We start from the raw sequence: 17,715 nt of genomic DNA, 5'->3' as shown, positions 1-17,715 counted from the left end.
ACAGGGGAGTAATCAGGGAATGGGCAACAGGAGGGAGACACAGCTGGGAGAAATCAGGCTAACGAGACAGGGGAGAGGTAAAACTGAACGCACTGACATGAGACATGAACTTTCAAAGTAAAACAGGAAACCAGAAACCATCACACACAGACTCAACACTGAGAGGCAGACAGAAAATAACGCATGGAACCCAAACTATACATGAGGCAACAAATCCTTAAACACGAATAAACAGAAACCTAGAATTCCAATAACAATCAAAGCACAAGAGTATCAAAGGGCAGCCCATAGTGCAAAAATAAACCAAAACATCAGAAACTCAAAATGCTGGGTCGAACCGACCCAGAACCGTGACAACTAGGTCTATGTTTAGGGACGTGAATAAGAATCCAGACTCAAATGTTCAGAAGGTTTTAACTTGGAAACTTTAATAAATGCTAGTAGAGCCTTACAATATCATCACATCACTAATTTGAGCCTGAGCTAACTTACTTTGTTACTGCTACCAAGTTTAGCCTCCTTTAGTAGACAGAGGTGTGTTAACACTATCCCTCAATACTGTATAGAAAATGCCAACGTGTCTTCTTGTCTTGGGTTAAAACTTAATAAACTATAAAAACTCTGAAAAACTCTGATTTATTACCATTTCCCACATCTTTGATATCTTTGATAACTTTTTTTTTCTTTCCCTTGTTTGTTATTTTGTCCTTATTTTACACTTTTTCTAAAAAACTTTTTCTTCTACTTTCTTTTTGTATCAAAACAGTTGTGATTTGTATTTATTTATTTTTGTATTTTTTAAAAAAAAGATGCATGGCATAGAAAGCGTATCTTTGTAAAAGGGTTCTTTGATCAGGATGTTGAACGTTGTGAAAAATAGCCCGAGAGAGTCCAGACGCAGAATCAGGATCGGCATAGAGTCGAGCTCATGGGTAGATTTCAAAAGAAATTCATGATTCTTAGAATTTCCACCGAAGATTTTTGAGAAAATGTGCTTTTCGTGAGTTGATATAAAATGTAAAAAAGAAAAAAGTCATTTTTAGATGATAACTTCATAATATGGGATGCTTACCTGAGGCATTTACAGGATTTTCTTCAGTGATATGGCAAGAAAAGAATATTTGATCACAAAAATGAATCCTCAACTACCCGATACCTAAAAAGTTGCAAAACAATTATATGCTGTGTGTGTGTGTGTGTGTGTGCGCGCGCGCGCACACACGTGTTTTCCACTAATTTTTACAATTATACATTAGATTTTTTTTCAAGTATTTAAGATTAAGTTTAGATTTTATTTTTTTTATGATGGTAAAATTGATTTTAGAACCTATTAATTAACAAACTGGAAAATTAACAACACAATACCTCCACAGTTGCTTGCAGCCTCTCTCTTATTTACTGTTCACACTGCTCTGCCTCAGTCTGCTGCTCTGCTCCAGATTTTATTCTTTATTTGCTCAGATTACATCTCCACACTCTTGACTCTCTGCTCAGTTCAGCTGTGGTACCCCTGCTGCTCTGCACAGCCAGCAACTCGCCCAGCTCTCCATGTGTCCGTAATCCGCTCTCTCAAGGCGCAATATTCCATTCGTGACCCATTTAACCAGCAACATTTTCTTCCTTTTATCAAACTCGAGTCCTCTAGCTCATTCATTAATAACAACAGATGGCAAATGTGGCCATTGGGTAACTCTAATCATTAAAGGCTAATGTTAACACATGCTTTGTCCAGGTAACTACTCCAGCTGTTAGTGAGGGCAGGAGCTGTCAGTGCGACATGAAATTGTGTGTCAACTGGAGAAGGCAAAGACAGCACTGTTTATATCAATAGAAATACATGAAGGTTACATGAAGTATAAGGATGTTAAAACTGTACTTTAGTAAAGTACTTGAGTTTTTTCCGGTACATACTTGGTTTCACTTGACTCGACTTGGTTTTGGTCATTTTCCATTACAATTGAGCAACACCTAATCTGAATGGGGTTGTTTTAGCAACATGGCCAAAAGTCCAGTGACGTCATTTGAATGCAACACAAACACAACACAACAATGGAAGACGTTGAGGTGATGATATATCTTCTGCTCAGTCTATGGCTTTTTGTCAGACTTCGGGGACACCAGTGTTTTGTGTAGTCGTCATTTAAAATAATGGTGGTTTTGAGTTTTGTGAAGCAATCTCACAACTCATCGAGTGATGTCACTGACTGCTCAATCAGTGGCATGGAGTCCGCTGACCACATATTTTCTGAACAACTCAGCTGGCTTGGAACCTCTGCTAAGCAGATACTAAAAAAGTACCAACTACCAGGTACTACCACCTAATGGAAAACCCTAAAAACCGACTCAAGTAGGCTCTGGTGGGCAATACAGTAAGTTATCTTCCACCAATGGTCACATTACTGGTATGATTAGCAGTACTGTAGTTTAGTGGCAGTGGGGCAGGACAACAGGGGCACCAATCATATTTCATGTAGGGGTCATGCTCCACGGCCTCTGTACATGCCTCTATTATTTAAATTTTTGCTAATTATATGACATGTAATTAATTACTTTGGAATAAAGCAGAGACACAGTACCGAATAGTAAGTTCTCCATGTGGAAACTTTTGCTGCAAAAGCCCTACTTTGAAATGCCGCCCCAGTGGTTCCTCCCATCATGAACAAGCTGCTTGACTGTGCAGACAGATGGATGCAGTCAAAGGGGGCCTGTGAAATAAAGAAAAAAACATCGCAAGTCATATTATTCATTGCTAGAGTGGTGCCATCACTTGCTCAGTCTCAGTCTGTGAAGATGTGTGCTGTACGTCTTCTTGAGGTCATTCTGTTTGAGACAGCTCTGAAAAACGACTCTCTGCAAGGACATTGTGTAGCAGCTAAAACAGCATATGATATCATTCTATTAGTCATCTTCTCCAAAAAGGCTTCCCCGTTTTTTTCGCCTTCTCTGGATGCTCCCTCTGACTTCTAACATCATCCTCTGAAGATAAAGCCTGACTTCAGTAATTACAGTGATATTTTACTGCAGTTCAACTTCTTCCTTTGAAGTGCACTTATCTAGCACAACTTCATTTTCTATGAAACGACAGAATTGTCTTCATTTTGTATTCAGCAGTGGCATGCAGGCCTTCCCCTCCATGGCTCACTTCATTAATAATTAAATGAGGAAACACACTATGTGAAAAGTGATCTACAGACCAAGGGGAAACAGGCAACCTGATTCACTGGCTAAAGAGCTTCTTTTGGATGAATGTGGGGAGGCTCACATGATATTAAAGGTTGTATTAGAATAAAATACTTTGTCCAAAGAAATGAAACACTTTTAAGGTAAAAAACATACTTGTTAGAAAAATAGACAAATAATCAGCAACACAGTTTATGTGATTATTTGGTGTTAATTTGTATTCCGCAATCTCTATAAAAGGTGACTGGACTTCATCTGCAAATCTCAGTCACAGAGTAAAAACAGCTAATGGTGGGGAAAATGGTGGTTGTATCAGGGCAACTAATTTGATTACACAGGTCACCAGGTTTAAGGCAACCTGTCTCCAAAGAACCACAGTCTGACTTGGACTGGCTACAATCACTCTTAGACAAATTGGCAAGTAACTGCTATCTAATGTATAAACAGTGACAGACTGCCAACACACTGTAATCAACCTAAGTCTGTTCAAAATGGGATTCGACTCAACAGGTCGCCAATTACTTGTCCTATATAAAAGCAATGCTGCAAATCACTTACGTCATTCTGTTGAAGTTGAATCACTGTTCTGCTGCTGCAACTACGTCAGTATTCGTGGAGGAATTTCTGATTTTCAGCTTCAGGTCTTTGAGGTTCTGGCTGGATTCTGAATGTAAATAGTTAATTTGAATTTCAGTTTAATGGAACCTTCAGATTTGCAACAGATGTCAGCAGATTTTATAGCAGTTAATTGCTACAATACTGTTATCGTCAAAGTCCCTTTGACGATAACAGTGGACTGACTGATCGCAAGTTGATTGTGCATAAAATCACAATCATTTTTGGCCATACTTTCTGGTTTCCCTGGTGTAACTGTAGCAATAAACAATGCATAATAACTTTTGTACACTAACTAAAATCACTGGACACTGTTGCCAATATCTTCCACAAAACTGCCTGCTGAAAAGTTCAAACTCTGAGTGTGAGTATGCAGACAGAAAATGATTTCTGATGTAAATATTTGATCAAAGTTTGCATCAAAGAAAATTCTTAAACACTCCACACTCTTAGTAATATATGCATATGCGGTTTAACCCAGACTGTTTGTATTTCACAGCCAAGGCTATAAAGTGAAATCTAATAAAATCATGCAGTTTAACCACTTAATGCTAAGCACTCATTGTTGTGTGAATCCTCACGTTGATTGTAAATGTTAAGGGCAAGTTCTATTCTCTAATGATAATGAAGCTGCAGCAATTAGTTGATTATAGTTGACTCACAAAAATGTCATCGCCTTTTTCACACAGTAACATATGAAATTATTATTTTGATCATGTTTAAAGGGGTAACATGTTTCATCATCATCACGCAAACGTTGGACTGCACAGTGTAGTGGCTGGAGAGTAATGACATCATCAGCCAACAAAGGAGGATAACACTTTTGCTTGTCCTGGTGTGTGTCAGTAATTTCCCCAGGCAGGCAAAGAAATTATGGTAATTGTGTTATAAGAACAAAAGTAACAGCATAAACTTTACTTGGCAGTGGAAAGAGAGCCATGTTGCTAGTGATGGCCCTTAGGCCACTTGCTGGTTTTTCTTTTTTTGTTTATTTGTTTTGGGGGGTTGCAGTTGCATGGATGTGGTTTGCTCTGAATAATGGCCGACACAGACTGAGCAGCAGTTTAACTGGTTTAGTGAACCTTGAAAGAGGGAGGGTGACTAAAACAGGACTGAACATCTGACGGGTGTTTATCTGGACCCAAACCTAAGGCCTGAAAGAGTTTAAAGCAACACTGAGTTGACAGTATTTCTGCTACATCAGTAAGTAATGAAATTTCACCTAATTATTAACCTAATACAGCCTAATAATGCAAGGTTATTAACCTGTATTAGGTTAGAAGGATTGTATTCTATTGCCACCAAAAGCATAAATGCCAAAGTTTGTGTGGGTCTAGCTTCTAGCATTAGTGAGCTTTTGCATGGGTTAAATAAGTTTAAAAAAGCACAAGTTGAATTGTGTTCATCAAAAACACTCACAATAACCAATTAACCCCTGGTGGACTAGAGCTGCTTCTAGATCTACTGCTGTCAGCACATACTGCACAAGCACAAATCCTACAGTCACCAACAAAGGCTGAAGACACGAACAGGAGCTGTCAGAGTCCAAGTTTCACAGTTAGTCCAATGATTAACACCTGTCTTTGAGACTGAGGCAGTTAATATCAGCCGGAGCCACAGACTGACAGTGATTGAATCAAAATCACACATCCATTGTAGATTGGCAGTGCATTAGCTTGCAAATGAGGCTTTCAGAATTTCTTTCCCGACACAGAAAAGTTGCAGTGAGTGGCAGCAATTCTGCCTCGACATCATCTCAATATTTTCCCTCCTCTAGTGGTTTTCAAATGGTCCTGCTTAAATAAGACCTTGTGCTGCTTTATCATACTAAGTGTTGCAGTGGTGTCTGACAAGAAAGGGCATTTTCTGTTGAAGTCGCTGAGTGCTTGCCGCCAGACAAGTCCGGTATATGTGCACAAAGCACATAAACCACTTTTGACTTTTTTTTCCCGCCACAGCTGGGTTTTTTGATTTAGCGCCCAAGTGTCATCAACATGTGGCAGCTATTGTTATTCTTAAATCTCGCTTGAGCGTTCCATTAAAAATACAGGGCTGGAGCTGTCTGCTCTGTTAGGCGTCTGAATCACTAACAGGATGTCATCACTTTGTTTGGAGGAAACAAAATTCTGACACCTTCAGAGAAGAGTGGCTGCGTGCTGTCGATCTCCGGAGAGACGTTTTTCTGGAAAAAGGAAGATACTGTCAAAATGCATGCACGCGCACACACAGATAAACAAGATGGCTGACAATTTGGGCACACAGATTCAGAGAAACAAGGCTCAGAGAAACAACACATCCACACACCCACGTGGAGACACAAAAGATTTTAACAGTAGGTAAGATTGCAGGGTCCAGGCGGTGCTTTCACACCTCTCTGTCTTCTTCATGTCTCACGTCCCTCTTTTACAATGACAGCACCCACTGGGAGAATTGTGTAAAGGACATGATGGAGGGAAGCTGTTAACATGTGTGTGTGTGTGTAAGTGTGGGAAGCGCTCAGAATGTGTGTAAACCAGCACTTACTGAAAGACAATTTTTTAAAAAGACGCAGCATTTTATTTTAGAATGGGCTCATTATGCCCGTCGTTCTCACCCATGGGAACAGCACCACACATCAAAAGTGATGTCACATCCACTGGCACAAGCCCTGCTTTGGTTTCGTTTCAGCCGATCATGCGTCTCTCAGTTTTTGTAACCTCACGCTGGTGCCAGGGCTAACACTACCTGGTTAAAGGCACGAGTGTATGATCATGTTGATTTTTACCACCAGTTTAATAATATATCAGTGCAGAGACTCAGTTTTGACTTCTTCGTCTCCTCCTATACCAGCACTGATGTGGAGATTTTGTCTAAATGGTGACACCTATCATTCATCACTGGTAATTGGTAAATTGACTGGTTCTTATACAGTGCTTCTCTACTCTGAGCACACAAAGCACTTTACACAACTTGCCTCATTCACCCATTCACACTCATCCACGCAAGCACATTTTTCTATGCATGTGCTTTCCATCTAACATTCACACGCATTCATACTCCAGTGGATTGAATGCCATAACAAAAGCCATAACCACTCTGAACTCACACATGCACTGGTAAACACAGTTCCACACCCCCCGTTACAAGGATTTCCCTCTATAAACCACCACTGTGCAATACTTAATTCCACATGTAATAACCCAAACTGTATATACATCACTTTATTTACATATTTATTTCCTTTTGTAATTGTTTTATTTGTACATTTTATATATTTTTTCTCTAAATACTGTCCATACGTATATAGTGCTGCAGAAACTGTGCATTACCTAATGCACCTAATGCAGCAATACCAGTAGCCCAGCACAGCTAACAGCCTATCTTCCCAGTATGGAACCCTGTCCACTCCATCAGTACAGTTTGAATTCATTGATCAGTGACGTCCATCTCAAAACATCAACAAACACAGAGTTCAATTTGAAGAGCTCACATGTTGCACTGCCTCAGGTTACAGTTCAGAAGTTTTCTTTAATAACACAATAATAAACTACTATATTTAAATACTCTTTAGAATATTGCAACAAATCTGAATTATTCTTAATTTTTTGATTTATCAGTTATGACACATAGCTCATTGTTACAGCACTATGTCCTTGAACACTTACTGTTGGTCCAACCTAACAGCAAAGCGTGTAATATACATGCTGGTCCACTGTGTGTATGTCACACTTTGTCTCTCCAAAGAGTGATATGGACATGTATGCAGAAGCTTCAGTTTATGTCCATTTTGGTCACATATGTCCAAATGATATTTTTCTGTAAGCCTTGTGTTTTTTTCAGATGCAGTTTTGCAAACCTAAGTTGTGCTGCTTACCCTTCCAAACAATCCATACTTGTTCAGCCTTTTTCTAATTGTACTCTCCAGAACTTTTTGCCCTCAGCCATATAAGCAAACCTCTGACTGGCTGAACCAGCAACTTGTTTGAGTTTGAAAGAAAGACACTATTTCTATTTGTAATATAAAGTCTAAAGGTTTCTTTCTTGATAAAAGCATAAAGTTATGGTTGGGTCAGGTGACCCTGAACCATCCCTTAGTTATGCTGTTATAAGCTCAGGCTGATGGAGAATTACTGTCACTTCTGCTTGTCACGAAATTTTGTCTTCTGTCTTTGTGTTTTGCCTCGTTTGTTGTTTATGCTCGCTCCGTGCTTTCCTGTTTTCTTTCCCATCACATCTCGTCAGCTTGCAGATGGCCCTGAGTGGTGTTCTGTGGGAGGTTTCTTCCTGTAAAGGAGCTTTTCCTCCCCACCATCACTAAGTGCTTGCTTACTGAAAATAATCTCAGCATTGTGCTTCTCTCTGATATTGTGGAGTCTTTACAATAAAACATTAAGAAGCTTGTGTTCACTGATTTTGTGAACTTGTTACACATTTTATTTGAAACGTTTTGTGATTTTTCAGTTTGTCTTATATTTGTTAGAATCTAAAGTCTGAAAATTGAAATTTGGATTTTAACCAGATCCTCTGTGGTGTCCCTGCAACTGACATCCTGCTGGCTCCATCTGCTTGTGCAGCTTGATGAGGCTCCCATGAAAACTGACTAGGAGTATATTTTTAGTGGAGCAGAGTGAAGAGCAGCTTCTGCAATCCATCCCGTTGTGTCTCAGTGTTGACAGTCTTATCAATAGAGACACAGGCCTCTAATACCTGCCCACATTAGAGCTGTAAGCTTATAATTAAACTGAAGAATTCAAATCCTTAAGTAAAAAAATTATTAACTAAAACTAAAAAGAGGAAAAACAGGGGAAAAAAAGCCAGAGGTGATATACATTGTTTTTTAAAAATTCTCTTTTAACTGATTTTTTTTTTAACTAAATTACATTTTTTGAAAAAAAAAAATCTATATATGTGTGTTTGTCTTTTTAATAGATTTTTCAAGTATCTTTATGCTGAATTTCTCAATTTTGTTGCATATTTTTATTTTGCTATGAAAAAAAAGGAAATAGATGCAGATTTATCTTAAAGCGTTAATGGAACACAGTGTATAAGGCAAAAAGTCACCCCAATCGGTCGCAGCAGATGACCGCCCCTCCCTGAGCCTGGTTCTGCCGGAGGTCTCCTCCTGTTAAAAGGGAGTTTTTCTTTCCCACTGTTGCCAAAGTGGTTGCTCATAGGGGTCATGTGATTGTTGGGTTTTTCTCTGTATGTATTATTGTAGGGTCTGCTTTACAATATAAAGCACCTTGAGGCGACTGTTGTTGTGATTTGGTGTGGATAAATAAAATGTAATGTAATTTAATTGAAAGTGAGTTTTTACAATTCCAACAAGCCTGAAAGTCAAAATTTATACAATTGTCTTTATTTTTTTTAGCACACCCTGAACTCTTCAGGAATAGTTCACTAAGCTTCTTGAAGGATGTTTAACAGCTCCTCTTTAGATGTTGATTTTTTTTTCTTGATCGCTGTCAAAATAATCCCACACTGTTTCAAAATGTTCAGGTCAGGGCTCTATGGAGGCCAATCCATGACTGATTATTTTTTTAGTGTGTGTTTTTCTATCCAGTTATGGTTTTATGGCACTGGTAGTCTGTTTGAGTTGATTATCATGCTAAAAAAAAAAAAAAAAATGAAGCTGTTGCCAACGAGACACTTTCCAGATGGTCCTGGAAGGTGGATAAAATCTCTGGTGATATTTTTGTTAACAAATCCATTAGCTATGACAAGATCCCCAACAGCACTGGATGAAATGTAGCCACAAACCATGACAGAGACTCCACCGTGTTTTGCAGATGGCAACAGACACTCATTGATGTACCTCTCTCCTCCATACATATTGTCAATAATTTGAACCAAAAAGAGACTCCACCATGTTGTACCTCTGCACACAGCTGATTTGAACAAAATCCAATTTGGAGTCATCACTTTATGAGACCTGTTGCCACTCATTTTTAGTGAGTCCTTGACTAACCTCAGCCTTTTCTCCGTTCCACAACCACACCGAGACCATTTCTAATTAGGTTTCAGTGAACAATAGATGGATTAACTGAAGGTCCTCTCTCAGGTCCTTTGTCAAGTCTGCGTGAGTGTTTGCTATTTCTCAAGGACATGACTTTCAGATATTGTTCATCGTCATAGATTTTCAGCCGTTCTATTTCTTCTTTTGTCCTCAACTTCCCACTTTCATCACATTTTGTAATGACACACTGCACATCACACATCAGGTTTTTGGCTAACAGCTCTTTGGGAATCACCTGATGTGTGCAAAAATACTATTTATGTCTGACTCTCAAACTATCTTGTCTTTGGCATTTTTCTAGAGTCAACAAAAAAAAAGGAGCAAATTAAGTTCCTTTTGCTAATACGAAGTAATAAAATTAATTGTTTCTTTGCTAAGGTGTCTCTTACATGTCAACACAACACCCGGTCATCTCCTGAGATAGATGCCGTTGTTGTGCTTGAATGATTCACAGGTCAGTGTTAAGTGGCTTTACAAATAAAACAACATTCCTCTGAAAATGGTTGGGTACAAGGACTCGATAGAAAAGGAATGAGAAAACAGCCAAGGCCCAAAGAATAACTTTGAAAGATCTTCAGAAAACCCTGGAAAACTTTTGTCAATACAATTTTTTTATCAAAAAAGAAGGGAAGAAATTAAGGGTAGGCTTAGCAGTATAGTATAACATATTATTGTATTTCAATACATACATGTCTAGCTTGCTATAGTCTTAGATCTGTATTATCTGAGTGACAACAGATATTCCTCACATGACCATGGCCCTGAAGGGCAGGCGATCAAAATAAACTTGACTTAAAGAAAGAGTGGCCTTAAAGATGTCAGACACTGGATTAAATGAACTCTGCAGCAAGGCCCAGGCATAGATTAGGACTCATGCAAAGCTGCTCTAGTAGAGTACAAAAACCAAAACTCTGAATCTGGAAATGAGCATAACAGATCCCCTTTTGGAAATTAGGTCTTGTTTCCTGCTCTGAATGAGTAAGCGTTTGTGTCTGTGAGGCCGAGTTCACATATTCAAGTGTACTTTCATGTTTGCACAGTGTATTTGCATCTGTATACGTGACAGGTGTCGACAGTTTAGCATTTAACACCTGTATGCCAGCGTCACCTCAGAGCCTCTCAGCCACTCACTACCTCTGCAAGACGCCACTTTCTTCAACAGGCTGAAAATAGAGTTGACTCCAGCTGAGTCCCCATGAGAGTACACACCATGGGTCTGCAGGGAGTGTATTTCAACACTCCACATGAATAATAGCAGCACTTTGTATTGAGGGAAATGTTTTTCTACCCTCCGTCTCTCACCTCTCTCTGGCTCCCTAGAGACCTTGGCAGCTTTCCGCACAGGGACATTTCTTTAAAGTAAAGATGTTGACCTTTACAAATAGAGGTGGACCACAGCCAAGACTGCTGCTCACTATCTGTGTATCACCATATGGGAAAGATGCATTTGTGCCGCAAATAGCACAGAAGGCAGGCTAAATGGGTTCACATGTTGTTGTTTTTTTGGTTTAAATTTTCATCATCCTCTATTTTCCAGCAGTCTTCCTGAAAGTGGTGGAAATTGGCAAAGAGAGTTTGATGATGCACGCTCAAACTTTTCATAACGTAAACAGCAGATGATGAAAAACACTTGAGTCGTGCTTGAAATTTATAAAAAGGGCCTTTCTATGGAGTGTGAAACTGAATAGCATTGGTAAATGTCTGCCTGATAGCGAAACCGCTGCAGAACAGCAGAGAAGCACTGCCAAGCTTCCCAAAGTGGAACATTACATAAACATTTCACAAATACGCATGGAGTTAGGCTGCTTATTAATATTTAAAAATTAACCTCTGATTTAATGAAAAAGAATTAAAACTCATCTGACATCTGTCTGTAATGAAGAGAACGTTCTCCCCCAAAACTTACAGGCAATAACTATATGTGAGAAACATCAATGACAGGAAATAGGAGAAGACAGACAAAACTCTATGTTTACTGTAGAGATCCACAACTAGAATTAATGTTTCATTTATATGTGAGCTATGAAATATTCTCTTAGCTCTTGCGTGATGTAAGTCATCTTTTCATAAGGGATTTCCACAATCAGGAGATTTAGTGTAACAGGCAGGACGTGAGTTTCAGGAGAACAGAGTTAAAGAAGAAAGCGAATTGCTTCCCCCTTGGGAAATTAAACAAGAGGCCCATTAGGTGAATTTAAGTCAAAAATCATAACTCTTATCATAAGCCAGCATAATTTTGAAATAAATACACAAACTATCAAGGTGTGACTGAGCTTGAAAAATGTGTGCGGGTATGGATTGTTTCATCATTGCCATTGGTACAAGGGAAAACAAAAAGAAAAACAGAAAACAAAACACATTTTTTTCATTTACATGAAATAATGTTTAAATAATAAGCGGGAGGGTAATTTTCAGTGTAAAAGTTGCACACAAAAAATGCCTTTTTAATTTATTGTAGCCATCTTTGATCTGTGTGAGCCCAACATGGTAATGCTCAACTGACCAATATGTCAATAAAACAATTAAATAGTTTTTGGTTGCAGGGGTGTATCTAAAAGGGGGGTATGGGGTGTCACCAGCCCCATCCAGCCATGGGACTAGAGGATTTTTAATGTTACAGTCCCAGATACCGCTCGATGAGAGCACGGATAAGACCAGTAGGAATCTGAGTACATTCACTCAAGTATTTCACTCAGATTGAATGTACTTTATTTCTGTACTTTCATGCACACTCTGTTTTTAATGCAATTATTGCACTTCATAAATCATACTATTTATTTTAAGGCTTTAGTTACATTATATTTTGCCAATTAATTGCATTATTATAGGTTAAGCAATATATAAGTAATTGAAATTAATAACAGTTACAACATAAATCTGCAGCAGGCTGCAGGACTGCATATGAGCTAAAAAAAAATGGTTTGTACATGATCTTTGACCACTTATGAATGAAAAATTCTAATTTCCTGTACCCCAGCCTGCTGCATGGTCTTCCCTGTGCCACCCCATTTTTAAAATTCTGGAAACGCCCATGGTGGGTTGTTCTATACCTTAAAGTGTACTAATATAATGTTTTTAAAAAATAAATGAATAAAAGTAATCTGTTCTTAATGAATAGAACAAACATTGCCCAAGACACCTTACACCAAAATTGGTCTAATGATCTAGTGCTGGATCCTAAATACACCATATTCATTCTCAATTGTACCACATGATGTTGGACTTTACATTTATAATGGTGAGATGAAAAACTAAGAAAAGTACAGCTTGTTATGTCTTATTAGTGTACCATAGCATAAAGTTTGGCCTCCATGGACACTGTAAGTTAAGATATCACAACATGTAGACAATGTTAAATATTGGCACATTTTGCTTCCACCTTCCAAGGCTGAGCTGACAATCATGCTCCAGCTGATGGAAAACAACTGGTGCTGTACCCAAATGTTCCAGGAAAGCTTACAGAATTTCTGGCAGCAATTGTTTTTCTCGAGGGCGTACCGAACCAAGGAAGGACATGAAGCACATTCATCTGACTCAGTGTGAGCTACACTTGCTGATGATATCATTACCATTTTTTATTGTCACAAAAATGGAAAAATGGAACAGAATCACCTTTTAATTTCTTTAATATGTATTTATTCATTCATTTATTGATTTTAGTTTTCTCAGTCAGTATCAAAGTAGCCCAGTGTTAGCTGTATATCTGTGGGTGCATCACAAATGAATAGTGCTGTTAGCTATTCAGGTAACTACAAAGTTGTGAAATGTAAACAAATATGGAGTGCATGCTAAATAAATTAGCAGGAGGACCAGTGAGTTACTGGAGAAATTGAAGATAATTAAATTATTTTTATTTATTTATTTTTTTGAGTGACATCATGATTTCCTGTGACCCTGACGAGGATAAGCGCAATAAATTGGATGGATGGACAACATGATTTGCCTTGAGCCTTCTTTAAGAAACCCGAATCTACTTGTGAAATTTAGGGCCCATTAGGTTTTGAAATTTATAAACTCAGGTGATCAGCAACAAAGCATGTAATTTCATAGTATTCCCGTGTACTAGCTCTCCAGACTTTGTTTTTCTTTGGATATTGGCTGTTTTTTTTTTCACTCATTAGCCATTAGCTATTTGGAAAAAGAGACATTTACCCAGGTTTTGGCAATGGCTCTTGGGCGTGGTATCTTGGCATGACATGCAGTGTATGGACAAGTAAAGGACAAAAGAAGAAGCAGCAGGCCTAAGAAACTATCTACAGCCGATGAACTGTATGTGACACTCATATCCTTAAGAACTATGAAAAAAAAAATAGCAAAGACCTGACACAGGACCCAAGAGATACAGCTGGCTCTTCAGTTGATCTATCTATTGTTCATCAATTCCTCATCAGAAGTGGTCTCATTTGAAGGGTGGCTGTCAAGAAGCCATTGTTAAGCAAGACAAACACTGAGGCATGCCACATGGCACAAAAACTGGACTGAAGATCAGTGGCAACGGGTCTTATGGAGTGATGAATCCAAATTCAGGAGAGAGGTACAACAGTGAACCTGTTCAGTTGTCTGGAAGCTCTGTCACAATTTAGGGCTGCATTTGAACCAGTGGTGCTGGGGTGTCATAACTCTCAGACACAAAAAAGTACCATCAGATTTTGATGCACTGTGTAATACCATCTGGGAGGCATCTTGTTGGCAACATTTTAATTATTTAGCATGACAATGATCCCAAACACACTGCCAACACATAAAAAGTCACGGATCGGTCTGGACCTCCACATTAATGAATGAAGCAGTGTGGCATCATCTTCAATGAGAATGGAACAAAAGGCAACCAACGTCAAAGCAAGCAGGGCTTTGAATGTCCTTCAAGAAGCCTGGAGAACTATTCCTGAGAAATCTTATAGGAGGATTCAGGCTGTATTAAAGACAAAAGTGTTCCAGGACCAAATATTGACTTTTAAGCTTTTTAGAATTGTAGAAATTCAGGTTTTTTTTGTTTGTTTTTTTGTTTTTTTGCCTTATACACTGCAAATAAGGGGTGGCTTGAGACTTTTTCACAATGCTATACTTTTAGAAGCACTGAAAAAAAAGAAATTAACTGCCTCCAATAAAATCAGCAATATTCTCCTGTCTAACTTGAACTAATCTCAGGTGAATTGGAGAGAAATTGATGTTACACTAAATAACTTTTCTTTAAGTATAGCAGTACATAAAAGTATTGAACTCTCCCTTAAGGGGTTCTGCTTTTTGGCCAAAAAGAGGTCACTAGCTGTTGCTTGAGATACAAACCAGTCGATGTTAATATGGCGCTATACGGAGAAAAGGAGAAACGAGACCACATCAAAGAGAAGGCCACTTCTCTTTCCTTGACCTCTCTTTTATCCGTGTCACTCTGAAATGTTTTCTCTTTCCAGCCTGTCTCTTCTTTTGCATTCAAGATGTAGAGCACACACATTTTCACATTTCTCTTTTTATGCTTATTCTGAACACTTTTTAAAGCCCAATAGATGATCCCCCCTTTCTTTTCTCCTCTCTGTCCCCTTCTTTTCTTTCTATTCTGTTCTGCATTCAGCAGCGATCCCATCTTTCTCTCAGGGGAAATGGGGATAGAAGACAGTGGGCGCCTCTCCAGGGTGTCCTTTGGATTTGGGTGAACCACCTGGGCTCCCAGCACTTCACAGTAGAAAGACAAGACACACTCACACAGACATACTAAAAGTGAGAGGAATAGGCCAGCTGGTTAGAGTGTGCGTGAGTGCGTGTGTGTGTGTGTGTGATGAGATATGCAAAGCTCCTCACGCTGTTCCCAGTGGGTTTCCTATCACAACACATTACACATTTCTACCTCTCACCTCATCTAAATCCATCTTTCTCATTTAAACACACATTTTTTTAATGTGTGCACACTCATCTGCAACATCAGACCACACGCACACACACACTCTCACGCACATACACACACTGGCCTGTGTGCTGCTGTGGCTGAGTAACTGTCATCGACAAAGTGCAGTGGGAGGTTTGGAAGCTGTCCCAGTGTTTATTGGGGAAGAGGAGCAATGCAGAGAACCCACTCTTCATCCCACATGACAACCTCTGCTCTACACACTTAAAAGGAAAGCTTTGAAGTTATGGTGTTGCGCAAAAATCTTGAGTCACCATTTATTTCTTTATATTTTGCTTCTAAGGATTCCGACTTTTCTTGGAATTTTTTTTAAGTGGTCTTAAGCAATAGTTTGCAGGTGTTCAAAGTTTTTCTTTGGACATTAGCTACTTCACTCAGTCTCAGTCCAGTCCTTGTACCTGATCATTTTCAAAGCAATGTTGTTTGTTTCTTAAGCAACTTAAAACTGATCTAGAATTCATTCAAGCATGAAAAAACACACCTGGGTGAACTTAGCAAATTGTGCATTCAGGTACTAGCAGACAGTTGCAAAAACATCATTTGTTCCAATTTCTGTAGGTGAAGCTACAAAAAATGCCAAAGATAACACAGTTTGACAGACACAGTAATAGTATTTCTTGCACAAGCAAGCTGCTTTCCAAAGCACTATTAGCCAAAACCCTGACATAGCTACACATGGTGTGTGGCATGTTATTAAAGAAAAAAATGAAGACACTGGATGACAGGAGGACAAATAAAGTGGCAGGCCTAAAAAGCCATCTACAGCAGATCAACAGTATCAGACTGAAAATCATCTCCTTAAGAAATAAGGAAAAAATCCAGTATAAACATTACACAGGATCTGAGAAATACACCTGCAACTTCCTCTCTTCACCAGTACATCATCAGCTATGGTCTCAATGGAAGGCTGCCTGTCAAGAAGCCATTCTTAATGGGGAGAAACAAGGAGAAAAGGCTGAGGTAAGCCACATTACACAAGAAGTGGACTGAACATCAGTGCCAACAGGTCTTATGGAGTGATAAATCCAAATCTAAACTTTCTGGTTCAAATTGTCACCAGTTTATATATAGAGGAACCCAGGAGAGCTACAACAGTGACTGCCCTACAGCCTGATGGACAACATCTAAAGAAGAGCTTTGAATTCCAGAAGACTGGAGAACTAGTCGTAAAGACTACTTAAAGAAATGACAAGAAAAGCTTCCCTTCAGAGTTCAGACTGTGTTGAAGAATAAAGGTCATAAACAATACTGACTTTCAGGCTTTTTAGAATTGTACACATTATGTTTTGCTGTATACACTGTATATATACTGTAAGGCAAATTTATGTTTGGACATGTTTCAATAAATTACTGCACCTATTTCCCAATTTCCAACCAAAATATAAGGAAATGAGGAGGGGCTCGAGACTGTTGCACAGCGCTGTACACCTTAATGAAATTTAAACAGAATTTCAACAAGGCTACTTAGGAGATTCTTTTTCTCACTACTTATTAATTTCAGAAAACAGAAACTTTGACCTGCAGATCATTATTTAAGGGCAGCAGAATAATTTCACATCATCTTCTGTTGATATTGAGGGAAATTCTACCATGATAATGTGATGAGTTTTGATTTAGTCTCCCATCTTTCTCTTTGGCAAGTTAATTAGAATTAGAAGCAATTCAAATTCAAATTTAGTGACTAATATGGGTTAGACATGCAAAAACTGTTTGGTGCAATGTGACTTTCTGCCCCTGATACACTACTCAATAATATTACAGTAACACTTTGAAAACACATCAGATCTCAAACGTGTTAGATATCTATATTGATATGGAGTGGGCCATGTGTTAGAAACAAATGCCACATTGTTTTAAATCTAAGACACCTCAAAAATCAAAGTGAAAAAGGGATGTGGCGGCCTAGTACTTTTTAACCAAAATTTCATTATAGCAACTCAAAATGGTACTCAGTAGTTCGTATGACCCACACATGCTTATACGTATCACTGATCCACCACCAAACCAATCATGCTTAATGATGTTA

This window comes from Simochromis diagramma, unplaced genomic scaffold (genome assembly GCF_900408965.1).
Source record: "Simochromis diagramma unplaced genomic scaffold, fSimDia1.1 OVJJ01000705.1, whole genome shotgun sequence".
Lineage (NCBI taxonomy): Eukaryota > Metazoa > Chordata > Actinopteri > Cichliformes > Cichlidae > Simochromis > Simochromis diagramma.
The sequence above is the reverse complement of the archived record's forward strand: the minus strand, read 5'-3'. Positions refer to the sequence as shown.